This window comes from Apteryx mantelli, chromosome 6, assembly GCF_036417845.1.
Source record: "Apteryx mantelli isolate bAptMan1 chromosome 6, bAptMan1.hap1, whole genome shotgun sequence".
Classification (NCBI taxonomy): Eukaryota; Metazoa; Chordata; class Aves; order Apterygiformes; family Apterygidae; genus Apteryx; species Apteryx mantelli.
In genome coordinates this window covers 10,056,907-10,083,598 of record NC_089983.1, presented here as the reverse complement: position 1 = coordinate 10,083,598, position 26,692 = coordinate 10,056,907, and the positions used below count along the sequence as shown (strand labels likewise).

Here is a 26,692-nt window from a genome sequence, read left to right as displayed (position 1 = left end):
GCACCTTCCTTCTGATGAGATACTGTTTTATTTCTGTCTTTATCTCTTTTCATTCTCCTGAACCTCCAAATAAAAAGTCCTGTTCTGTTGCTTTCTAAAACACTTCCTTCTCACTGCATGTTGGAAATAACTCAGTCCTGTCTTGTCTCCCCACCTGTTAATATCTGAATATTCCTGAGGCACCTGCCATTCAGTCTGTCTCTGCTCTCCCTGTTCCTCCTCCAGTGGTTAGAAACTTTTGTCTTAGACTTTCTCTTGCTTTCACTTTGACCTGTGAAGAGACGAATATTTCTCAGCTTATGAAGTCTTGTTGTTTGCTCCTGGTTCTACTTGAAGTCATCAGGACTTTTACAGTAAATTTCTGTGGAATTGTTTCACCCTTGGAGTACGTAAACTCTACACAGGTAGTCTGCCTGGCTGGCTTTCTTGTTCTTGGAAGCTTATGAGTGCTGTTAGTTGACTGGATCTGGCAAGCATCTGTGCTTCTGCAGATCATATGTTTCCCAAATGAATTCTCTCGGAGACCATGATGTCTTTATTTAATCAATGGATTGGGAAACTGGAGTAGCTCCAGAAATAAGACATCAAAAATGATAGGCATATCTGAACTAGATTTTGCTGTGGTTATGCAATAATCTAAAATTTTAAGTATGAGGTTGGCAATTTTTTTCCAACAATGAAACTGTTTTCATGTTTGCTAAATGTATTATTCCAAAATACTTCCTTTCCCTGATAAAGGATAATGTCTGAGAATATTGCATGTGAATTGTCTTATTTTAGTCTCAGAAATAAATGGCAGAGGGAATGAAGAGTTGGGGTGGTGAGGGGTGATACAAAATCACATTTAAGACAAGAAGATACTTAGAGAACACTGTCCTACAGTCCACATTTATTGAAATACAGTTCTAATCTAAGTTATTTTAAAAATGATGCTCATCAGTGTAGCTCTAAGTATTTGCTACAGTGGAAGTGATTAGGTATAAACGAGTGACTTGCCTTCTGTAGATTTTTTTTTTTTAATGTGGTATTTGAGGTGGTTTTTTTTAGGTGTTGCCTCATCTCCTTTGACTGCTCTCAAAGGATCCTGTCAGTTCTGCTGTTTCCTATATAATTTTTTTTTGGGGGGGGGCGGGGTGTGTGTGTGTAAAGTTGACTTATACTTAAATTAACACTACACTTCAAGTTTCCTTTACACCACAAAGGAAATAAGAGCCAGAATATAAATCAGCTGCATAGAGTTCAGGTGAGAAAAATATAGAGGGAATAAATGCAATTAAAAACACTGTATTCAAACAATGAATTTATGACAAAACAGAAAAGGAAAATGTAGGTAGAATTGGCTATAAAACATCTCAGCTGTTTTCAGTAAATGTAAGTGAATGTTTAAAGCTTAGAAAAGTTTAGCCAGTGAACAGTTTCTCTAATTTTAGTAAGTATTTGTGTCTTTTCTTGAAATTTAGGCATTCGGATTATATCATTCAGTAAAAAGTAGATATACTGTCATGAAATTGTATCCTTGAGGAAAAAATTAAATATATTAACTGTGCCTTTATATAGGATTGAACTATGGTGATGAAAATAAAATAACTTAATTTTGTGTTGTGGCCCAGCCACCAGCTAAATAATCTAACAAATGCATGTGCTTTTACTTTTAGGTGGGTACAAACAAGACTCATAGCTGAGCTACAACACTTACTCCAGGGACAGTCATATACTGTGTTACCGTAGTATCCTATAATGGCTGATGTATAATTTAAAACCTAAGATATCTTTGTGGAGCTTATTAGTGAGAGTGAAAAGCAACAAGGAATTTTTTGAGAGAATGTATTCTCCTCATTTTAAAAATCTTTTTTATGAGACTTGATCGAATTGTACAGTAACAGGCGGTTAGGCTATATTGCTTATATATCTAGCCCATAATAAGCCAGTATCAATAGCATAAATACTTGGATTAAGAATTTGAATATAGTACTACTTAAAACATTTAAGTTGATTCAAATGCACTCAAAGATCATTAAGATTATAGAGAACCTTTGATAATGTGATTTTTCATTATGTTGAAATACCCTTTTTTATATTTTTATTCATTTTTCTCAGGTTCCCCACAGAGTACATTCCATATGTGATTTTTTATTATTTATTAGGAGGGACCTTGCAGCTTCTCTGTTAGGTATATTCTGTTTCCACATAATGCATTATAAGAGTTTCATTTTCCAAAGCTTTTTGTTGTAAAACTCTACTGAAAAGTGCATTGAACACTTCTGAGGCAGAGACATTTTCTGTCACTGCAGAACAGATTTTGAAATTATGGTTAGTGGCATGTCAAAAAAAATTTACAGAAGTAAAATCTAATGGTCATGTGTGAATAATAGCTTGTAATTAATAAAACTTTGGCTCCAAATATGATGGCATGCATACATGTATGAAACCTGAGTTTCTATTCCCAATAACTTCTAGGAGAGAAAATATACAAAATTTAGCAGAACTACTGTTTCTGTGTTCTCGAGCAGAAGGGGAAGCTAGCTAAAGATGATTACTAGGTCAGATTATTGAGACTGAATGTGAAGTAGCACAGGCGTATTGGGACAGACTTGGAAAGATGAGGTCCCAAAACAGCCAGGAAGAGTCAGAAATGAAATAGGTGATCATTCTGTCTTTGTAGTAAGATGACTGAGGAAGGCACTGATTTGGTATTAAGTGGAGAGAAGAAAACTGACAGCTGATATTGCTAATACTTTTTTCCTACAATGTTTCACTAGTATAGTAAAACTTAGATGATGGCTAACAAAACTTATACCAGATGCAAAGATATAAGACCTCAGTCTAGAGTAGGGAAGAGGAAAACATAATGTCTGTATTTCAGATGAGAGAAAAAGTTTAAAACTAAGAAATTATAGACTAGTCATTGTAACTAAAATTCCCAAAGAATTTTGGGACAAATAAATGAAACTTTACTAAACATCTGGAAGCAACCAGGAAAATAAGTAACAGTGAAAATGGATTTACCAAAAATCTGAATTTCATCTACCACAACATAATAGGCCTGATGAATAGAAGATAAGCAGTAAATGTCATACTTTGTATCTTATCCTTACAATATAAAAGTTCTTACATCTTTAATCAAGCTTTGGATACTGTCTCATAGAGAATTCCTGTAAGAAGCTGTGGAAATCTGGCCTGGCAGAAACTTTCCTAAATGAGTGGAAAACAGGCTGGAAAAATGCAGATATATTGAACAGGCTTCTGCAGGGGGGATATGTGTTCATTAATGATCTGGAAAATGAACAGAAAATATGCTGATTAAATTTGCAGACCAAATGAACTAGGTTTGGTAGGGATGGAACAGCAAGTGCAGTTGAGGGCAGGAGTAGAGTTGAGCAGAACTTGGACCTACTGGAGAACTGATCGAAAAAATAATGTGCAAGTCATACCTAAGAAAAGGTAAACAGCTCTCCCCTTACGAATATAGTGAGCTGCACAAATACAGGACAAGAAGATAAGAAACAGTTGATTTCAATTGCCTTTCTGTAGAATAGGATTTGTGGTTTGTTGTGTAAAATAAGCTGTGCCTGTGTCAACAATGACTTGATATTGCAAAATAGCTGAGCACCATGCTGCAGTGTAAACTGGGAATGTTGTCTGGATGATGTGGAATAATCCATTTGCTTTGAGCTGGGGCGCAGCCTTAGCTGCAGCATGTTGTCCGGTTTGTTCACAGCTCTTCAGGAGAGAAGAGAGCAGTAAGAAGGAATAGAAGCCTAAGACACGTGACTGTCAAAGAAAAGGTGAAAAAAGTAATTGTCTAGTCTACAGAAGAGAAAACTAAGGGGAGACATGGTATGTCTTTAAAATGTAAAAGAATTCTGCAAAAAATAAAGGAACCTGTTAGAACAAGGAATAGTAAGTTAGAAATCCAACAAGAAAGATTCAGGTGTTATATTAGCCAGAATTTATAATTGTAGTGAAGCACTAGAATAGCTTGCCGAGGTAGTTGGTAGTCTGTCATTGTCTGAGAATTTTTTGAGGAATGGCATAGGTAAAGTGTCCCCTTGAAGGGATGTACTGATTGACCAGTAGAGGACTTGTTCAGCTGCCATTATTAATTTGATTTCCTAAGGAAACCGGACTAAAGGGAACAAACTTTCTGCCATGCCCTAAAATAGCAGGCCCATTTTAACTCTAAAAGAGTAGCAATTTCAAAAGTAAGTTTCTACAATTTCTGTTAGACTTTGACTGGGAAAAGGGAAAAGGCTCAAATTAGTGCCTGCAAAGGAGAAGGCAGTTGGAGCATATGCCAGCCAGCAAATGTGTGTTTGTGAACTGCTGAGCATACCTGTAGCTCTGGAACAAGTGTAGCATGTGCGGCTGCTTGTTCGGTGGGGCTGTCAAAGACAGCGGGAGCGGGCACTGTGGTGGCCGTAGCGGGTGTTAGGCAGCAAAGAAGGCAACTCGAATACCTCTTCTTCTACTTGTGGAATTGTAGCTTTGACTCTGCAAATTCAGATGCTAGAAATATGATCCAAGAGCAAACTGGATGTAAACTACAAATGTTCTTTAGCTGATTTTAATGGAATTTAAGTTAAATGAATTCGATTTTTTTGTTAGGTAATACTTTCTTTTTTTAAATCTCCTGCCATAGAATTGAAAATGGTAAGAAGGGACAACTTCGTTTTAGGTGAAACGCATGCTTTTGTTTTAATTGTGTATGGTATTCTGTGTGTATTAGATGATGTGATGCTGGCTTTATTTTTAGGCTTTACCTAAACATAGGTTTTTAATTATGATGGCCCAACATGGAGAAAATTGAATAATTGTTGTTTAAGAATGTTAGTTACCAATAAGGCTGATTATAAAAAAAATTCATATATCTGTAAAGAAAACTTATAAAAGACAATATAGATATGATTTTCTGTCCAGTCCATCTTTGTTAAATCAAGACACCCTAAGCAATGCATTTTTAGAACTACAGTACATTTGATATTTGAAACCATTGGTCTTTGATAAAATTACTTTGCAGAGCATCCAGAATATTTCTGTTCTCTAAAGAACATTGCTTATTATGAGTCATTACATGCTGCTATGTATAATAAAATAACAGGCATCTGAGATGAAAAATACAGAATGTTGGAAAGTAAGGTGTGTTTGATCCTCATTGTAATTGTAGATTTTTTTGCATATTCATAAATTTCTGTATTTGAGTGAGAATATCAGGTGGTTGGTAGGTTTTGGGAGAATAATAGCACACCTTCTGTGAAATTGAATCTGGCCCTTGCTCTAATAGTTTGCAAAACCTATGACAAAGCTGCTCACTTTTATTTGCAGCTGTATTTCTTGGAAAGGGAACTGTTGAAATTATAGTTTAAAAAAAACCTTTCAATATTGCTGCAAGATATTAACCAGTCAAATGTAGAAAATATAAAATGTTTGTGTTTCTTTTTTACTTGCCTGATGCTGTTAGATCTCTGTTAGGTACGTATTGTTTTGTGGGTCTGAAATTCTTTGCAGTCAGTTTTACACCCAAGACTGTGACCTAGCCTGAGAAGTGAGAGGCCCCTGCGATGGATGGGAGTGCAAGAGACCCTCCCTCGTATGCCAGGGCATTAGAAGTGTCATGGTCTGATCAACATGTCCAGACACTTTCAGCTGTAATTGGTTATTTAATAGATATGGGTGCACAAGAGAATGCTATTTAGGGCTATGTTTTAAAAAGTATTTGAGAATTTATCCTTTTGTAATTCTTAAGGGACTTCTGATCTGTGAACTTCTTCCTGTGCCATAGTTTACAAAAACACCTGTTTATATTCAGAAAGTTTATATTTATTCAGAAATTTAATCTCTATGTAGATACAGAAATTGGTCTTTCTTGGTGCTTCAGAGTTTCATATGTTATGAAGGTATTAGGTACAACGCATACAAGTATTACTATATGAGTGCTTATTTGGTGTCTCTACTTTCCTCAAGCTTACCTTAAGATGGCTTCGAAGAAGATACTATTCTGTATCATAACAGACGTATAACTATGAAGAAAGTATTACTTTACATTTTCTGACTACATATTGCCAGCCTCTTAGAGCAAGTCTCTTAAGCAAGTCCATGACACAGTGAAAGTTCTTAGTAAAGAGGTGACATGGGATAATATGCTATGGATCCTATGTTAAGATAATATTTTGTGGATATTATCTTTGCCATTAGCCTGCTTCTTGGAATTCACTGAAGCCTTATAGATCTGTATCTTTTTTTAAATGTTTTGCTAAGATTTCTATTCTTTTGAAAGAAATTACTAAGTATCACTAGAACACACTGTGCAAGACTTAACAGTAGAGTACCTTTCCTTGGGTACCTTGGTTATCATGTAATTGATAAAGTTAATTCCAAAGTAGTTTTTTTAGAAAGATTTTTTTGAGACAAACTGAATTCCAGAGAAGTCTAATTCCAGTTCCATTTCTTTTGTTATTTAAGATACGTTTATTAACATTTTACAATATAAGTGTTATGGGAAGAATTTCATAATAATTTTGGAGCCTTAGTTGCATAGTTTTAGTTTGTAATACAACAAAGCAATGAGCTTGTTTGGTATTTTTAGGAATTGATGTAATACATGTATTCATTACAGTTAATTGTCATTGATATGCAATTGCAAGCCAAAATGATAGGGATGGTAAATGTATTTGATTTGGGGAAATGATCACCATTGTATTTTTAAAGCAATGTTCTTCCAGAAGAAATATTTGAAATACAAAATTGAGTAGTTGATTTACATTGGTGTTCAGGGACATGGTTAAAAAGAAAAGCAATATCTGAGGGTACTGCATGCTATACTTACAAAAATGAAAAGTTAAAGTAAATTGACTGAGGCCATAGTTAACAATACTGATTGTTTTGTTTTTCAATTTTAATGTAGTTCGGTTTAAATTATTCATGCATAAAACTGGATCCCTTTCAAATTACTGAAATATGAAACAAGCACTAGAGACCCCTAGAAATATGGAAGAAAGGGCTCAGGTGCTCACTCACTGTGGCATTTATATTTTAAATTAACTTTTCCATACTAAGTTATAGATTTTGGTGTTTAAATCTTCTTTTCCAATATTTAAACAACACCTTTGCATATGTAAACATCACTTTAAGAAAAACGAAATTTAACAATAGTGTTTAGTTTTCATGGTAATGAATCTCTCTAACATACCATAAGTACCCTGGTAGAAACATGCTGCTCATTGTTGTTTGCCTTGGATATTCAAACAATACTTGACTTCTGGGAGTAAAAATAAAGTCTTAATTGTTTTTGTTTGAATATACTGAGGATATGAAATGAAATAAAATGCTAAGGCTGTATTACAAACCGCTTATGAATAGAAAATCAGATTATTTCACCATAAAATCTAATTATTTTTCATTGGAGTGTCACATATTATAAAGATATGGACTTCTCATAATTGGATTTCCAGTTCAAATGCAAGCCTGACTGGTTTTGGTCATAACTAAAACTAGTTACTGCATAATAGCTGATTTGTTGATTTTATCTTTGCTCTTACATGCAAGGACCAAAATGAAATCTCTGTCAGCAGGGAGACTGTGGTCTGACAGGCTACTGAAAATTTATAATCTCATCATCCTCAGGAGAAGTGTCATGGGTCTTGAAAAGAAGCTATAATTGGCCTTTTCTGCATTGTCCCAGAAAGGTTCTTAAGTTGATGGTGTTCCTCCTCCCCCACCAATCCTACTTCGTGTCCTTAGCACCAGCTCGTTTCATAGTGGCTTGCTGAGCAGTTGTCACTTGTGAGAACACCTTCGCTCTTGGCCAGGAACAACTGTTCTGGCCTCCCGAAGGCAAGGAACTGGTGCTCCCTGGTGGCAGCAATCCTTCTGGAAGCTGGCCTGTAATGACTTGCGTACGGTGGGTTTTTTATGCCAGTGGAACATGAATCATTTTACAGACTGATATTTAGATGATGAAGGTGAATCAAGATGATTGCTCCTAAATGTAATTGCTTGTGTGAAACACCACTGCTAAATAGTACATGTGCTACAACAGGCAACAGTCTTGCAATGGCATTAAGAATGTTTTCATATAATATTGCAAAAGTATTCATTTCTTGATAAATGCAGTCTACTTTCTTGTTGTGGAGTTTGGCCAGGGTCTCTTAAAGCTCTGTGTTTAGGAAAAAGCACAGTACAATTTTTTGTACTCAATTAGTTTCACAACTTATCTGAAAGAGTGCTTTTTTGTGTCCTTTTGCTCCTCCTTTCCTCTCCCTAATGGTTGCTCCTCTCTTCCCTATTTCTTCTTCCTTTGTAGGTGCTCTAAGATCTCTCAAATAACATACTGAATTAAAGGAGTATTACAGAAGTTTGCAAGGCTAGCATAGAATTTTGTAACTCAAAACACAGGCTAAAACATGCTGAGATGATAGTAATGTTACCCTATGCTCAGCTGACAGATTCAGTTTACATGTCTTTTGTATACTTTGATATTTTTCTATATTTATGTTTACAAGGTTTTTTATCATCTGGTGTTTGTACAGTCCAGATAAGTGCTGTATATTATCATCCAAAGCAGGTCAGCCAATGAGATACTTAGTTTATTGCACATCCTAGGGAGCTTTTATTTTTGCAAGAATACTTCACTCAAAAGCTAGAAAGCAAACAAGCATTACAAACCTGCAAAATGCTTTGGTAGCACTTGTAAACAAATTGTTCCCTTGAAGTAATAGAGCAAAAATTGACTGTCTGCTGTGATTTAAATCTGTCAAGAGCAGTTTCCACAGGTTAACAAGTAAAAGAACAAACAAAAAGGAAAAATATTCGTTTATATAATGTTTTTAAAAATCCAGTCATGTACACTGGTATAACTTGTTCAGTGAGAATTCTTTGTGTATATCATACTTCAAAATAGAATTAAATTCTCTACGCTTTCAAAGTATACTGATATTTTTAAAAGTTTGGTTGAAGTGTTTAACTCTTGTAGCTAATTTTGTGAAAATGCGTATAGCTGTGATATCTGTCTCAGCTGTTTATATATGCATTTTTCAAGCCCTTAGCCTAAGGAACTGGCTCAGATTCTCTTTGTAGTTCTAAAAGTGTAAGACTATATTAAAAAGTGCTCTTAACAGTAAAGAGATTCCCAACTTGCTTATTCACCCTTCATGTAAAAATTGTTGCTATATTATGTGGCATTCATGCACTGGCTTGAACCAGGCAGACAAAATACTCAGGAAAAGCAGCACATACCTGTGTATATAACAGTGTTAAGGAAAATACCCCAGATGTGTGTTTCAGCATAGATCAGTGTTGGCTAATGTGAAGGTGTCATCCTTGGTTTTGTCATGCAAATCCTTAAGGTAAGAGAAGGGAATATATGGGGTGGGGGGAAAGGAGACCCGGCCAATTTTCAAAGGGGTGGGAAGGAGAATACAAACTCTTGTAATTTCTAAGATGAATTACTGCAATATTTTGGAAGCCTGTTAATAAGGCCCCATCATTCTAATCCCTTTGCTCTGTAAGGTGCAAATCTATGTCCATACAGAGAGAGCGTAAGAGGTTCTTGGTGGATTCTATGCCAGAAAAGGTTATGGATTTTCCAATGGGGAGGAATCTTTTTCTTTCTTTGCCTTTCACTATTCCCTGTTTCTTGTCTAACCAGATATTTTTTTGACTGTTGGCTCATTTACCTATCCTTACTAGAGCAGACCTCTGCTTTTGTAAACCTCAAACATAAAGTTAGCAAAAATGGGTTTAAATTAAAGAGAGAAATCCATTTTTTCTGGTTATTAGAGCATTAATTTAAAAATAATCTGCAGCTGTTTGCTCTCTATTCAAACATTAATTTTTTTTAATAAGCAATTTAAAGGTCCATATGATTCCCCCAGTGTTAGGTGATCCTTCATCTTTTATATCCACCATCCTATGCAAATTTAACATTACTCCCTGTGCAAAAATCAAAATGTAAGATTATTAGGAAAACATAAATATGTATTCTTTATTTACCAACCTTTTGTTGTTCTTTAGTATGGTTTCTAGTTAATGCAATATGCAGACCTGGTCATTTGGAGCTTTTGGAAGAGAAGTTTGGAGATATTCTGCCATATTTCTTCTCCAGTTCTTGCTTAGTATATTGAAGTTTGCCTCATAAAAGAGGGGTTGAGATATTTTGAAGAAAAGGGATGGGAAGGGACCATCTTGAATACATTTTGTACTTCAGTTCAAAACTCGCTACAGTTATATGGTCAGCCACACATTACTAACATGTCTGTAAGCGATACAGAATTATTGAATAATTACTAAATTATACCTTAATCTTTATTGCTGTAAAAGAGCCTTGTACATTATGGTATCCCAGGAAAGGCTGTGTTAATGCCGCTGATCTGTTGAGATTAAAGACCCTGTGGCAATCTGGCAGTTCCTGAACAAATACTTAAGCTTTGGTAGTGAAGATTTTTATTGCTGTCATTGGTCGTGGGTTACTTGTGAAGTTAAATTTTGCATTATTTTAGACTTCTGTGGAATTGCATTATTCCAAATAAGAAAAATAGTAATCAAGGTAGAGATGAAATAGGACTTGTTATTACTTTTTGAAGATTATCCTTGGAAAAAATCCTACTCAAATCAAGTGCATTGTACTTGGAATTTCTGACATAGTTGTTAAATAGTTGTTTTTGTCCACACGTCCAGAAATTTGAAAGAGATGTTCCTCGAGTTCCAGTATAGGAGGCTTTGGTAACCTTTTCTGCTGCTCCTGTTTTCTATTGTTGACTCAACTTCTATGATTCTCATCTCTCCAGCTTCTCTTCTGTCTTGCAAACTAATCAGTCTGCTGAAGAGAAGCCTCTGGATCTTCTGCTAGTCGTCTCTTCTTTTTGTCCTTCCTGGACTAGCACTGCCAATTTCTGCCATGCCACCAGAGCTTTGAACAGCCGGCGTGTGCAGACTTATTTTGGTCTCAAAAATTACACAGGCTGAACAAATGCTGAAAATCAAGATGAGAAACCGAAGGGGCTTTGCTGGCACTATTTGTTTAGAGGTGTGGGTTTTTTCTTTCTTTTTTTAAGAAAGGTAGTGTAGTAGTAGTAATTAAGTACTTTAGAAACAGTGTAGACATAAAAAGAATGAGAAAAGGATGGCTGATGATATTTGGGACGGATTTAAGTTTAGTTGGACTGATTCTGTATTGCATTCTGTAACTGCTGTATTCTTGCAAAAAACCCCCCAAAACTTTAAAATACTTATATATATTCTTAGCCTTGGTGCTGGGTTAACTGATTCTTTTATTTGGTCAGAGAATTATAGCAGAGACCTCTTTACAACTTCTGTGTAGTTTATTTCCATTTTTGTCAGGATACACACGGAGGAGGCTCCTAGCCACCATCTGGCATCTGAGGCAACAGTGTCAATGCCAGTAAAAGAGGCTGTACGTGCCAAAGCTGGGGCTCGAACCGTGGTCAGTGCATACCGACGCCTGTGGAGAAGACTATTCTGATTCAGCTATATCAGCTACTCGATGGCATTTGGCAATGTCTTAAATTTTCCACCTTTTGGAACAATCCTTTTCAGTCTCATTGGAATAGGAAAAAAGTTTGTTTTCTTTCATAACTTATGAATGTCAGGAGAGCTTTCAAAGTGGAGACTTTGGAACTATAAGTATTGTTCCTAATACTACAGTTTTTATTACTTTTCAACATCTTTTTACAAATCGAACTCATTCATCATGCATTTCATGTCAAAAAGAAGTTACTGTAATAAGAGTAATGAGAGGAAACAGGAGAAGGGTAACCTTTTTGTGCTTGTTCCCAGCCAAATGTATTTGAATATTATTTTAGTATGTAATTGAATTGTTCTAGTCAATATATTAATGATACAGCTGAGATGGATTTTGTTTATAGTGCTATCTGTTAGTAAGTCTGCATTGACTCTAATTTGGTTAGCATTTTTCCTTCAGCTGCTCAAGAAAGAAGTGTGTGTTTTAGGAATGAGATATTGATCTACCTGGAGTTTATATCCTCTTCAGGTGCTTTAGGTGCATGCACAATAAAAGTAGGCCATTTACCAATGGGTTTTAGGGTTTCCTGTATTTCTTCCCAGAATAGTGTCTGGGCATTTTAGCAGCAATTAGTATTTGAAGCTCTGCAAAGAAGTTTAGATTTCTATCTGTTGTTGAAATCAGCAGGACTAGATGCCTAAATGCTTTTGAGTATTCAAGGGTTATATGCTTAGACTGGATTGATATAATTGTCTTACAGCTTCTCTAAAAATACTAAAGAGTTAAGTGTCCAGCTTCTGTTTAAAATCAGTTATTATACAATATCGTACTGAGAAGGTTAATTTTCTGATTATCTAGTATCTTAACAATCACCTTACTGTTTTCTAAATTAAAATATAATTTCTAGAGCAGCAGGAAAAAAGGCTTTGGCATAGGATAAGGCTTCACTTTGCAGTTAAGCAGATTAAATGGCTTGTTGCCACTGAAAGGGTTCCAATTTTTTGCCCCTATTTTCCCTTCTCCTTCTGTTCTTTACAGAAGCGGATTCATTTTTCTGGTGATGGTGGTTCTCTGCTGGCTTAGTTAGAACAGTCTCACCATAGGGCCAAACATATGCTAGTCGGTGCAAGGGAAGCCGCAGTGTGTGTCAGGGAGGAAGTTCATCTCTGTGGCTGCTAGCTGTTAGATGAATATACAAGCGACATGAAACCTCATTCTTGTTTTGCTAGTCACTGTATGGTAGGTGACAATTTCTGGGGGGAAAGTCAACTTTGTGATTATTTCTTAGAGAATCCTAAAAGCCTGTCTACAGCTGAAGAGCGTTTAAGCTAATTGAACCAATGGTGAGAGTTAAGCCTGGCTGTAAAGTGGTCTTCATACCAACCAGTATTTCTTTCTAAGCTTTTCTCCTGAACATTGCATGTTTAGAAGTTTTGTCTTGTCCTATTCAAAAAATACAGCAAGGCATGCCTTGTTTATGTTTTTTGTTTTCAGAAAGCTGAAATTTTGGTGCTGTGATGTAAAGACTTAATGCTGTTTGAATCATTGGGTTTTATCTTTCTATTTAAGGGTGCACAGAAGCTACAAATATGGACGCCCTATAAATCAGGGTAAAAATGTATTATTTTTATACAGTGATCTTCTGTTCAGTCACTGTACTGTCTTCTCTGTAGATCTTCGAACTGCTCCTCTCAGCTGTTACTTTGGCTGCTGTTTTTTTTTCCCTGAGGATTATCTAGGTAATTCTATGCTGTTTTATCCCAATGGCCTTCATAAAACCAACATTATAACTTAATGTTTTGTGCCCTAAATTAAAAAGAAAAAAACTGAAATCTTATAAAAACATCACTCTTGGATTTCTGTGGTGATAATGATTCATCTTCTGCTTAGTTTACATTATTCTTAGATTCAGAGTCAGAAAATGAAATTTTTGGAGAGAATATACTCATCAATTTAATAGAAGCCTCCCAAGAAAGTCATTAAGATAGTATTAAGGTCACAGGCACATACAAATAGTGTGAGTTTATATTAGCATCAAAGCCTTGAATTTAAAAAAAAAAAAAAAAAAAAAAAAAGCAAGCCACATACTTTAATTTAGACATGTGGAAGTGTGGAGTTAAGATCCCACTTCTCAAACAGGACACCTAATTGGCTTTAATTATGCTTTTGCAGCGCATCGTTTTCCCTTTGCAGGAAAATGTGGTTATGTGCCGTAGAAGTTATTTCACATATAAGTTGTCATCACTGTATACTAGACATTGCAGACAATACTGGAGTACAAGCGTCAAGCTGAACTTTCACTTCACTCGGAAAGAGGAAAAGAGGGTGCTATAACCTGACTCAAAAGAGGAGGCAACAAAAACTTGTCTAATAGCAACCCCTCAGTGAAGCGGTGCGAGACTCGGGAACAGGCACAGGACAAATGGAAGCACCAGAAGTGTTTTGACACTCTAGTTTTCTAGATGGTGTATTGGTAACTGAATGTAGAATAGGTGTTTGTATAACATGTTTTTAAATTTAAAATTAGGTTTTCTTTTAAATGCTTTTGCTCTGAGTAAATAATTGCTTTAAGAAGCTATTTGGTCTCTAGGTTATTCTGACAGAATAGAGTCACAATGTAGTTGTCTTATTGAAATTCATCAGCTGTATATATTTAACATAAGGCTTTTTCAACTCCTGCAAAAGGGATAAGCTTGCATTTAATTGTGAGAATAACAGAAATTGAGGGAGAGGAGTGTGTGTTACATGTTACTGAGTGTTACTTGGGTAGGGGAACGCAATTCTGAATGTGTCCTATTTTATCCAAAACACAAAAGATGGTCTTTATAACAGCTAGAGAGTTGTCAATGTGATTACAGTAAATTTCTGAACTTAATCTGGAGGCAGAGAATATTTCTTCAGTTAGGGCCTGAAAGCTTGGAGACTGTATTAGGCTTTCCCCTAAGGAAAATGTAGGGGGACAAAAGGTATAGCTTGTAATGGAAGTGTTACAAGCCTTTTACCAAGTGTACAGCAATGGTTGTTATCACATAGAAAAAAATCTTTAAAAAGGTGTTAAAACCCTTTAGCAACTACAATTACTTTAAGTAAAAAGTGCAGGGCTTTTTTTTTCCCTCCAGTTTTGCGGTGTGAAATATCTTGCCAAATATTGCCTTTGGTGCCTGCAGCTTGAAGGCAGAAGCACAACAACAAAAAAAACAATTTAAGGTGTTGGTATTGACAGCTAAGGGTAGAAATGAAAGATGGAAGAATGAAATGATAGGTGAGGAAGACAAGACAGCTCCATGACTAAGATGATTGGATCTTCAGGGAATCTGCAGTAAAAAGGCAATCTGCAACTTAATGCAGAAATGTATGCAAGTTTGGGGGACCACAGAGGAGAAGAGTGCATCAAGTGTTTGGGACTCTTGTGCTGTATGATTAAAAGTGAGCTGTAACAATTCTATGTCTGTTTGAATACCAACAGGTGGAAGTTTGCAAGCATTCAGTCTAAATCAGAAATGAGGAACAGAAGGTCTGCAAGCAGAGAGATGTTACGTCCAGATCCAAAAGGCATTTTCCAGACATGCTATTTTGCTCAAACTACTCTCGTCCTTATGCTATTGTTTCCACTGTGAAAACACTTTGAAATACATGCTAACTGGAGCAGTACTTAAAATGAGAAAGATGGCAGTGCAAATCTCTTTTTTCTACATAACTGGAATAATAATGTTCTACATAACCTTTCGCATATCATATAAGTGCCTAAGAATACATGGAAGCTAGAAAAAGAATAGAGTGAAAGATTGGTAAGAATGTGCAGATGACTCTGAACTGTAAGTAAATAGGGAATGAGGCAGAAGTACAGGTTGCAGATGAGAAAAATTTTAAGAAGGTAGAAAATTATTGTGATTCAGAATTTCAGAGGACCAAAGTAGTACACCAAGAAAGCTATAGTTAAAATTGACTGTGAAGAACATAAGGGCATTTTTATATTGTAAAATCAACAGAGAATGAGAGGACTTCTGATAAAAGTAGAATACTGGCAAAGGAAATTTAATATGCCTACAGCTATCCAATCGGGTTTACTGTAAAGAAGAATGTGATAAGGTGGCTTGCAATACTAAAGCTTTCTACTAAATTCATAGAGAAGGATGCCAGCAAGATTAGGTAGAAAACAGTTGTTTACATAAGTTATTTTACATTACAAATGGGAGTGAAATTCAGATTTATAGTTGATTAATTATATTTTTGTGGAGGAGATTATTACTGTGGAAAAGGGAGAGACATACCTGCTCAGGCACATGCAAAGGGCAGTTAAAAATAGTTTTCTGACCAGCAACTTGGAGCTAAAGGGAGAGTTCTAGCGAATGAGATTAGAACCATTGTAGATTCTCAAGAATTGGGGAAGTTATTAGAAAATGCCTTTACTGGAGGAAGAAATGGAGGAAGCAAGGGCAATGGCTTAAAAAATGATAGTCAAATAACTCAAGACGAAGAAATGTTTCTATGAAATTGGACAATATCTCCTGTTTGCATCATGTCAGATAATGATTGTGTACAAAAGGAGGACCTGGGAGTGCTGGTGGACACCAAGTTAACCATGAGGCAGCAATGTGCCCTTGTGGCCAAGAAGGCCAATGGGATCCTGGGCTGCATCAGGAAGAGTGTTGCCAGCAGGTGGAGGGAGGTGATTCTCCCCCTCTACTCAGCCCTGCTGAGGCCACATCTGGAGTGCTGCGTCCAGTTCTGGGCTCCCCAGTACAAGAGGGATGTGGCACTACTGGAGCAAGTCCAGCGAAGGGCCACAAAGATGATTAGGGGACTGGAGCATCTCTCTTATGAGGAAAGGCTGAGAGAGCTGGGCCTGTTTAGCCTGGAGAAGAGAAGGCTGAGAGGAGATCTTATCAACATGTACAAGTATCTGAAGGGAGGGTGTCGAGAGGATGGGACCGGACTCTTTTCAGTGGTGCAGAGCGACAGGACGCGAGGCAACGGGCACAAACTGAAACACAGACAATTCCATCTGAACATGAGGAAAAACTTTTTCACTGTGAGGGTGACAGCGCACTGGAACAGGTTGCCCCGAGAGGTGGTGGAGTCTCCTTCTCTGGAGATATTCAAAACGCGCCTGGATGCAATCCTGTGCAATGTGCTCTAGGTGACCCTGCTTGAGCAGGGGGGTTGGACTAGATGATCTCCAGAGGTCCCTTCCAACCTCAGCGATTCTGTGATTCTGTGAAAATACATTGGTGGGGGGGGAAATATACCAGCATTTGTGATTTGGGCAAGATATTGTAAAGTAGCTGTTGCTGTGGTTTAGACTAGGCAGGAGAAAGGAAGGACTAAAAACTGCATGCACTCACCTGGAGAAGTAATGTCAAGAGGTGACTGGATAAGACTATTATTGAGTAGGAACATGGACTAAGATTTTTTTTTCAGGTAATCTTGAAAAATGAAGTAGCACCTATGTGAGCATTTTCTTATGCATTTGTAGTATTGCTTTATCAGAGATGGGACAGTGAGCTTCAAGACCTGAGCTGGTTTGAAATTGAAATGCTGAGGACAATCTGAGCTATAGAAAGTGGAGCAGACGGGCCTCAGATCAACTCTGGCTGAGCAGTTTTGTTCAATTGCCAAAAACCAACAGCAGTGCTTGCAATGTGGTGTAACTCTTGGGTGTCGCGCTTGGAGGCATTACAGCCTAGAAGCAGATCAGCACAGGAATTCTTTGTTTTGCTTGCTTCCTATATAGGCTTTCTGCTGTCTGCAATGTGAACATTAAAATCCTGGGAAGTGAGAGAGACCCTAGCTACCTTTTGCTGAATGGTGGCTAGAGAAAACATGTTCTCTATTTGTACTTGGTTATTTCTAAACTATTTTGATTTCTCCTTTATTGTTAGTGTCAATTTTTTGAGTTTTGGCTTTAAAGGTAGTGTTTCAGGTTTAGTTTTGTGTTGCTTAGCAGTAAGAACTTCTAAGACCTTTCTCCATCTTGGCTTTCCTATCTTGGCTAAATCTTGTACCCTATGCAGTGGCCTGAAAGGAATTCTGTAGCCTGTGATAAGTCTTTGAATTTCAAGGAGTAATAGTTGGGAGGCCACTTAAGATCCCTGAGGACCCAAGAGAAGTAACTTTTGCATTCATGGCTGGCAGCATAAACCATAGGTACTTTCAAATATTTCTTAAAATTATGTAAGTAAATTATTAGCACTGAAACTCTGAAAACCTAAATATGTAAATATGTTCCTACTCCTAGTGTTAGAGGATGTATATTCATGGACTATTTGAAATACTGTATCTTTGAGGGGAAAAAATATCAACAATTCTCCCAGCAAAAAGGATTAATCGCAGCTAGACTATTTGTTTGAGAGGCACTGTCATGACTTTTCAGCTGAAATTCCCTGTGGGCATAGTAATCTCCCATGTATGGTTTTTAGTCTCAAGAAGTGAAGGTGCTGTGAGGTAAAGCTTCCTTCTGAGGCGTTTCAGAAGTTTTACGGAACAAGTCAGGGAGGTGACATGTTTTGCTTTCCCCCGGTGAGCGTATGTGTTTATGCACACAGGGTCCTCAGTGCAGCATGACAGTAAGTATCTGCAGGGAGCAGCAACTTGCCAGTCTCAGCTGGTGAGGACTGAGCCTAGTGAGCATCGTAGCATGTTCTGCAAATACAGTTTTGTTTCACTGACAGAGCTGGACCACAGAGTTGTGCTTTCCAGATTGTAATAGAAAATACGCAGAATAAAAAACAAGGACTAAAACAGATAAAATCAGATATGGCTAGTGTATGAGTCTGCAAATGGGATAATTAAAAAGCCCGTCTTGGAATTACTTCTCCCAGCAGATTTCTTTTTTGTATGGCCCCTCAGTATGTTATAAGGAGGAGATTCTCTCTAACTTTAAAAGCCAATATTATTTAGTAGTTATAGTACTTCTATGTAATATTTCAGAATATATAAACATAATATAACAGGATTTGTGCCTGTTATTCCAGTCTCTGTGCCTGTACCTTCTGAGTGTTTTTCCCCCGAAGAATAGAAACTAGAAATGGAATGGGAAGGTGAAGGGTGAGAAGACATCATTTTAATATCCACTCTTTAGCTGGGAAACCAAAATACAGAAAAAGGTGAGTTGCTTGCTCTGCAAATGTGTAGCTTGTCAGTTATGTGCCCAGGGAGCAGATGTAAACCTAGAATTAAAATCGGGTCTCTTGAATCCCTGAACATACCTTAAGCATAAAATTCTGTCTTTGACTTACCATTAGTGCTGTGCTTTGTACATGTTTCCTGTTTAAAAATTCAACCAGAAACTAAGAACAGCAGGGGCTGCAAAGTTGGTGGTTCTTTTTTTTTACCGTGATATTTTAGACCCGAACATAAGTTATCAGAGCACTAAAAGTAACTTTTGTGGTGTGTCTCTGGAAGTTGGTTGGAATGTAATGCTAAAGAAGGCACAGTTCATTTGAAAGATGGTTTACTGGTTTTAAACTATTCTCTTAACACAGGAAGAAGCTATTTATAAATTTCATTTTTAAATGACTAATTTTTATCTTTAACTCAAGTTCCCTCTGGGACATCACTCTGTAGGATGCTACAGGATTACTGCATCCTTAGAGACCCTCTAACCTGAAGGAATTATGAAATGCTCTGGAGCAGCTTTCTGTGCTGTGGAAAGGTCTGCAAACCAAACAGCCTGTTGTCCAATCGGAAAAAAAGGTTATGAGTAAGGAAATGCCCTTCCTGCACAGCTCTTATGGTTAGATTTCACTTCAGCTAAATAGATGAGTATTTGGGTTGGTTTTTTTGGGTGGGGGTGGGGGCAGGAGGGAGGGATATCATGTCTTATAGCAGTGATTTGACTGAGAGCTCTGGAGAATAACCTTTTAAGTTATTGCCTAGTATAGCCTGGAACTCTGGTTAGATATTCACAAAACATCCACATAGCTACACTGTGAATAGGAACACAGTTTCAGCTTCTGAAAAGTCCAAATTTTTTTTTAGTACTCACCCTTTCTTTTTTTTGCATTCTTCCCTCCTACTCCCCATTGGCATATGTTTCAAGCTGGATTCAAAAATCTATTGATGTCAGTATGAGACTTTGAACCTTAGTCCATTGGTACATTCAATGTTCGTATGTTCTATGAACATCTTTTGTGAAAACAGTCCTATTGTGGATGATCTTTCCAACAAAATGTTGAAGAGGTATGTGGAGATAACCATTTAGCTTCTTGCAGAGTATTAAATCTGTGCAAATCCGGGATGAGAATTTGTTTCATTTTCTTTAAATTATTTTTGTATGCTTCTAGGTTCTGTATGCTCCAAGGCAGAATTCTTTGGAGTATCTACCTCGGCCTGTTTTTCTCCACCAGTATCTTCCTCCCCTTGCCCTCCAGATTGTCTTTTTAGTTTTTCCAAAACATTTTTATCCCTATTTTTCCTCTAGGAATGTCCTGTGAATTAGAACTGGCTAATTCAACCTGATCAGATAGTTTATTAATTTTTCCCTGATAGTTTGGGGTGTTTTCTCTTGCTCTGTTGTAGATTTCTGGTACTGTCTCTGTAAGCATTAGCCTCATGGTCATTGTCTGTGAATTCTGGGGGTTTTATCCATTTTTAACTCCTCACTGGCTGTACCTTTCCTCTCTGAACACACAGTGGTATATTGATGTAGAGCAATCATCAAAATCGGAAAAGCAAATACTTATGTTCTTCATAGACATCCTGTGTTGTGGCTAATGATGAATGAACATCTGATAAAAACTTTGAAATTATTCAGGCAGTGAATGAAATTAGAATGAAATTGCAAGTTGTCCTGGTCCGGTCTGTAAATGAACAGAAAGAATCGTCTTTGGAAGGACAAAGAGCAAAAAGCTGTTGTCTATTATAGTGTGGTTCTATTTTGAAAAGGGAGCCCAAAAAAAGACAAATAGAATTTTAGTTCCATTTCAAAATTGAGTTGCTTGTGAAGGGCTAAGAGTAATAAAAAGCAATACAAACTTACTTGCATTCCTACTAAGGACCTATGATTTGAACACAAGCAAAGAACAGACCCATTGGGTAAAGCATTGCTGTTTCAGAGTGAAACTCATTTTGAGTCCCCATGCTATTGGTCCTAACCCACATAAACAAATGATCTTTCTATTGAGAGAGCATGGACTAGGTTTCAAGAATTGAATAAAATCTTGTAACTAGGAGATCCCCCACAAAAGCACAGTCTTTCAGTTGTGTAGCTTAGGAGTCATAATAAACGAACTCCCTTCACCTCTTCCTGTTCTAAGAAATTGACTGTGTGTGAATGTGATAGAAATCTGCGGATACTTCTGAAACTGTTTAAGATGTAAAAAGTGACTCGTGAAATGGAGAACTTGAATAATACTGAGAACTAAAGAAATGTGTATAATTAGGATAATTTGTATTAATATTAGTACTATTATTGTATAAGGTATATTTACCCACATCTTTAATTGTATGAAAAGATGTTTGTATTGATCTAATAGACTTCTGTAAGGTACCTGAACGGGCAATCGTGGCTTTATTAAGCAATTGGTATACAAAGGCATCCTAAGTAATATTGCTAATATGGTAAATTTTGACATAAAGCCTTAAACAGAAAATCATCAAATGTTTTCAAGGGGTCTTTCAGAGATCCATTTTTTGCCTTAAGCTATTTAATGTTCTTATGCATGGCTTGAAATAAATCTCAAGTCATTTAACTTCATTAAAGATGAAGTTTACATGTGCCACATTGGAGAAGTGTTAATTCATAAAGGGACTAGGTAATGGATGTAGAGAAGTCTGAATCACATGGTAAACTAAAAGCTAATAAAAATGCTTTTTACTACAGTCACTGCTAAAGTTATCTAAAAGTATTTATATAGAGAGTTCACTGCTGGAATGGAACGATTCTAAAAATGAGCTGAAAATCACAAATGGCGAACAAAAGGTCCCTGTGCAGTGCTCTACTGAAGAGTTATACAGTGCTTACATGTCTAAGGCAGGGAATATTGAGGAAAGTTAGGAAAGTATATTGTTTTTGTATGTGATGGTGGTGTGATGAGGGTAGAGAATATGGGAATAGCAAAAAAAAAATTGTACAGTGGGACATTGTACAATCTGTTTAGTTTCACAAATTTAATTAAAGAGTGTTTCCATCATCAGCTTTAATTATCTGCAGAGGGAACAAAATATGTTCATAAGAGAACTGTTCACTTAGATGAAAGTAGAAGATCCAGTAAAAGTAAAATGAATCTAAGGACATTTTGGATAGAAAATAGAGTTGTTTTTTAACATTAAGTTTAGTTAACCATCTGACCAAACAGAAGCGGTTACAGTAAATTCTTCAATCTTGAAAAAGATTCCAACAATCTCTAAATCACAGCTGATTTTTTTAAAGCTATGGCTAGTTCAAATCGAAATTAATTCAAGAAAGTGCAAGAGGTGGCCTGGCTTTTATGGGGTCCAAAATTAAAGTCAGAAGAGACAATTTCTGTCATTTTAATCTGTCTTGATGAATTTAGGACAAGACTGGCTTGCTTGCAGTTTGGACAATTCCCTGTTTTGCTGCTTGTATGCTTGTGAAGTCAGTATGACTGCGCTTTACTTGCATTTTCTGTAGTATCTACTTCCTACAATGCTGAAAATATTTCTGCTGAATTATGGCATTAGAAAACCACTATTTTGTGTACCAGCTCTTGTTAGCTACTGTTGTAAGCAATTAGTCAGCTTTTTGCTATGGAGAGTCTGTTACTCTTCAGTATTGACAAGCTGAGGGCTTTGTACCTGCACTTCAAAACCTGTGTCACAGAGTCTTATGGGAGTCATATGGCTTTTTCATTATTAATGATTCTGTGGAGCTTGGAATAACAGTTACTACTTAATAAATTGTCCTGAAATTGAATCAGTATGATTAAATGCAAAGAGGAGTAATATGGACAGCATCTATAAAGGGTAATTGCAAGTAAATCAATAACTAATGGTCCCTGAATGTGTTTACTGGTTCATTATAGTGATATATGAACCTTTGTAAACCCTATGTGCTTATAACAGAGATGATTACAGTATGAATGTTAGGATATGTGAAAAGCTAACATATACTAGATACTGACAATATAAATACTATTTTTGAGGTTCATGACAATGCCTTAAAAGTGGACTACTATTTTAAGGGAAAATGAAACTTGTTTTTTAATATTTGGAAAGCTAGTAAAGGGAAAAAGAATGGCAAAATTAAAACATCATTTGAAATTGTAACATCAGTATTTAGATATTACCAGTGATAAGAGAATCTTCAGGAGAAAAAAAGATATTTTTCTCTTATTAAAAGTCCAAAATACATTCATGTCAAACTAAATTATCCAGAAAAAGTGCTGAAAAACTTTTTTTATAGTGGATGTGTTAGAAGTAAAATCAGAATGAATTCAGATGAACTCTGCTTTAGAGCATCCATAAATGAACTGATGATCATGTATTACCTTTTCTATGGTATTTTGTACTGTCTTTTGGCATTGCTACTTCTTTAAACTTTTCCACTTGCACTCATGTGTTTTCTGGATTTTATTTTGTAATTTTTTCATCCTCTTTCCTCTTCGCACAGAATTTATACGCTCAGTTTCTTGCTTGTGGTTCTTGGAATCTAACTGTGTATAATTGCTTTTTCTTAGCTTAAATAGGCTATCTATGTTAAGTCTCTAAAATGGCAGATAACCCTGGGAAAACTGCAAGTCAAGCAGAAGAATGTAGCAATCCTTGTTTGGACGGGGCTTGAGCTTCATGGCAAGTCTGTACGATATCTTATGTGCTAAGATACTGTTCTGATGAAGATCTTGCTCTATTTCTTAACTTTCAGATTGGTGGGTTGTTTTTTGATCAATGGAAGATGCTTTTTAGAAAAGACATACCACACTGGCTGGAGGAAGGAATTAGTGAAGAAACGTTTGGCAATACCACTTAGCGTCAAAATATTTTGATAGGTGATGAAACTATGGTGTTCATTTTAATTATTATCTTTACCACTGAACTTCAAAATGACTTAATAAGCTTGTGTTGGGAAAATATTATAAATTAATTTTAACTGTTATAGATCAGTGTTTGACACTAGCCTTTAACATGACAGTCCCTGAATCAGTAGCAGTGTCTCCTTTTTCTGTTTCTTTTAATCAGTGGTTATATCAAGGAGCAAGGATTTTTTCTAAAGAATAATTTTTTTTAGTCTGAAAAAAGCAACATCTACTACATACTGTAATACTTAACATTAATTTCAGATTCTTCTTCTTGCTTCATATCTCCTACCCTGGTTAGCCAAAATGAGAAATAATGTATATTATATTTGTATATATGTATTTTTATATTTATAGAATAATGCATTAGTCCCACAGTTTGTTTTAACAAATAAACCTATTTCTATAAACTGTGTTCAGAGATATTTAGTGCGGCCTTGCTGTATTTAAAGAACTAGTGTCTGCCTGTATAATTAATTTTCCCAGCCTACTGCACAATTGGTGTTATGTTTCTTGTGTGTTAAGATTCTGTAGAAACGCAGGAGGTTTTGACATTGTCAGGTATGTAGAGGTCCGTATATTTCAGCAGAGAAAAAGAAAAAACACAGAACAGGTAACACTTGGGACAAACTTTTTCCAAATGGAATATTTGAATGAGAAGACACTGGAAGAAACAACCAGGTCATTCCACAGAAATATAACACTGACATTTGTATTAGACAGAAAATGACTTTTTACCTAGTATTAAACCTCATCAAAAGTTTAAAACTACTTTGTTGCTTAGTACTTCTGATACAAATAGATATGTGCTAAACTCTTACAGTACCTAATTTCATTTAAAAATGTATCATTAAGGCAAAACTTGCAATAGCCAAGATCTTCCGTAGCACTTAACTGCAGCCCGATGTGTAGCTGCCAGCTGCTGAGAGGGGAGAGGGACAGCTGCAGCCTTTGGGGGGGCACAGTGAGGTTGGTACCCCCAGTCTGGGAGGTGGCGGCAGCAGCCTGGCAGCTTACCATCGTTGGCAGCAGACATGCAGGAGGAATTTATGCATCTGAATAAAAAACACACAAACTAAGTTCACATAATGCAATGAATTATCCAGAAATGCTTGTTTGACAAATATAAGTGGCTCTGGGAAAAGAGAGGTGCTGCTGTGGAGCTAGGAGGACAAGGTGGCCCACTGGAGGCTATAGTATATTCTCAATGTAATGCAAATTATACTGGCATATATATTTTAGGATAACTTATTGCATAATGTGAACAAAACTCAAGAGTGTCTTCATTCACATGTGTAAATGCATTTGTTCATTTAATGCTAGTTTCCCAAACGAGGCAGCAAGCTGGCTGTTACTGGCTCCAACCCTAGGGTCTTTCAACCAATTTCTGACTACTGTACTGGAATAAATCATGTATAAAGCATAGATATGATATAGATTGTGACTTAATAAAAATGATATCATGGTATCTATGATGCATATATCCGTAGGTATGATCTAGTGAATTTTTATATACTTAGGTTCAACTTGTTGATTCATACATCTGTTCCAAAGAACCAAAACCAGAAATAAGATAACTCATTTGAAGGAAGCATCTGAAGTTGTTAATCAACTGTACTATAGAACATCTCTGTAGTAGAGAAAGCTCATATTAATTGCTATGAGCAGTGATTTTTTAATACATATTAAAAATCATGATACTGCAATGTTTTTAAAGTATGTCAAAAAGCTGAAGTAACTTGATGTCTATCATATAATCAGAATTACCTCTTTAACATGCCTAATTGAATTGTATGGCCTATGCACCATGTGTTGCAGTAACTTAAAATATCCCTGAAGTTTAATTGCACTGTAAGCAAAATTTAAATCTACAAAATAAAATTATATTTGGTAGAACTTTACATACTTTATTGTTTATTTTGCTACTGATCATAAATATAGTAGTTTTTTCAAGTGTAGGCCTTTTTAAGGAAGGGACATGGAATATCTTCAAGAATAGCGTATGTTTAAACTTACAAAACAGACTTACAAAACTGTTGTGAAAATCTAGGCATCCAAATGCATGCCTTATATCTTCATAATTTATTACAGTATTTTCATTAATGCTTTTTACTTCCCCTTGGCAAGTGATCAGGTTGAGTTTTGTAACAGCTTTTTCACTTGTTTGCATAAAATTAACATACATATGTAATTGTGCTGTACATATATGATGTATAAACATAGATTTTGTTTTTGCACCTTCTAAAGTGTTGATTATATGATAGATAATACTATTTTGAAAAAGAAACTGGAGTGTATCCTGTCTTCAGGATGGGGTGGTGCCATGACAATGAGAATCAGGTCAACACATTCCAGGATCACTACCAGTAAAATATCATTGAATTTATTATTTCATGCGTAATAGAATTTACATTTATAATTCCTGTTAGTGGTAGCTAAAAGTAGATGTTTAAAATCCAGATGTATCAGTACCGGTATCTTATAGTTGTAATTGTATAGTTGCAATATTGAATTGCATGATTTTAATTAAAATTATGTATTTCATTATATTCCTACCATCAAAGAGTAATAAGTTAAAAAAGGATGATTGTTACATGGTGTTGAGACTGTAACTGAACTTATCACTCAGAATTAATAGTGTATTCGGGTACTAGAAACACTTCCCTGTGATTCCTTACATTATTGACTCAGATTGCTGCTCATGCTGTATCCCTTAACAGACTAGATAAAGTAATGAAGTGGCTAAAAGTATGTTTGGTGAGGTGAGTAGTTATTTAAACAAATGTAACCTTTTGAAGAACATTTTTGAGTACTTGAATGGAGGTCAAAGATGGTTCTTGACTTTTTTGTTCTTAACTATTTACAGTTTTGATTAAAAATCAAGTCTGTCTGGATTGGGCCCACAGATCTAAATGGAAACCTTTGTGCAAGTGAGATGATATCTAGCTCTAAGACTACAAATTGACTTGGTGAATTAGGCCTGTCCCCAGGAATACCACACAGTATTGATCAGTATTAATCCTGCAGATAGAATATTTAGGTGAATGTTTCCATTTGTCTCTAGTGTACAAATTGTGATACAGTACATGCCTGAGTGGCACGTTTTCCCATCATTCTCAGTGATACTACTTTAGACTAAAATGTGATTTAGTTAAACTTCTTTGTAAATACCTTTATGCTTTAGCAGAAACTAAAACTTTACTGGAGCTGTTTTATGTTTTGCATAGAGTAAGGGTTTTTT

At 36.1% G+C, this 26,692-nt stretch overlaps 1 protein-coding gene across 4 annotated transcripts in view; it reads left to right on the top strand.

Moving 5' to 3' along the window:
* The window catches only part of SPAG16 (sperm associated antigen 16), a 423,943-nt gene that overhangs the window by 34,826 nt on the left and 362,425 nt on the right, over positions 1-26,692 (top strand). The window lies entirely within an intron of this gene.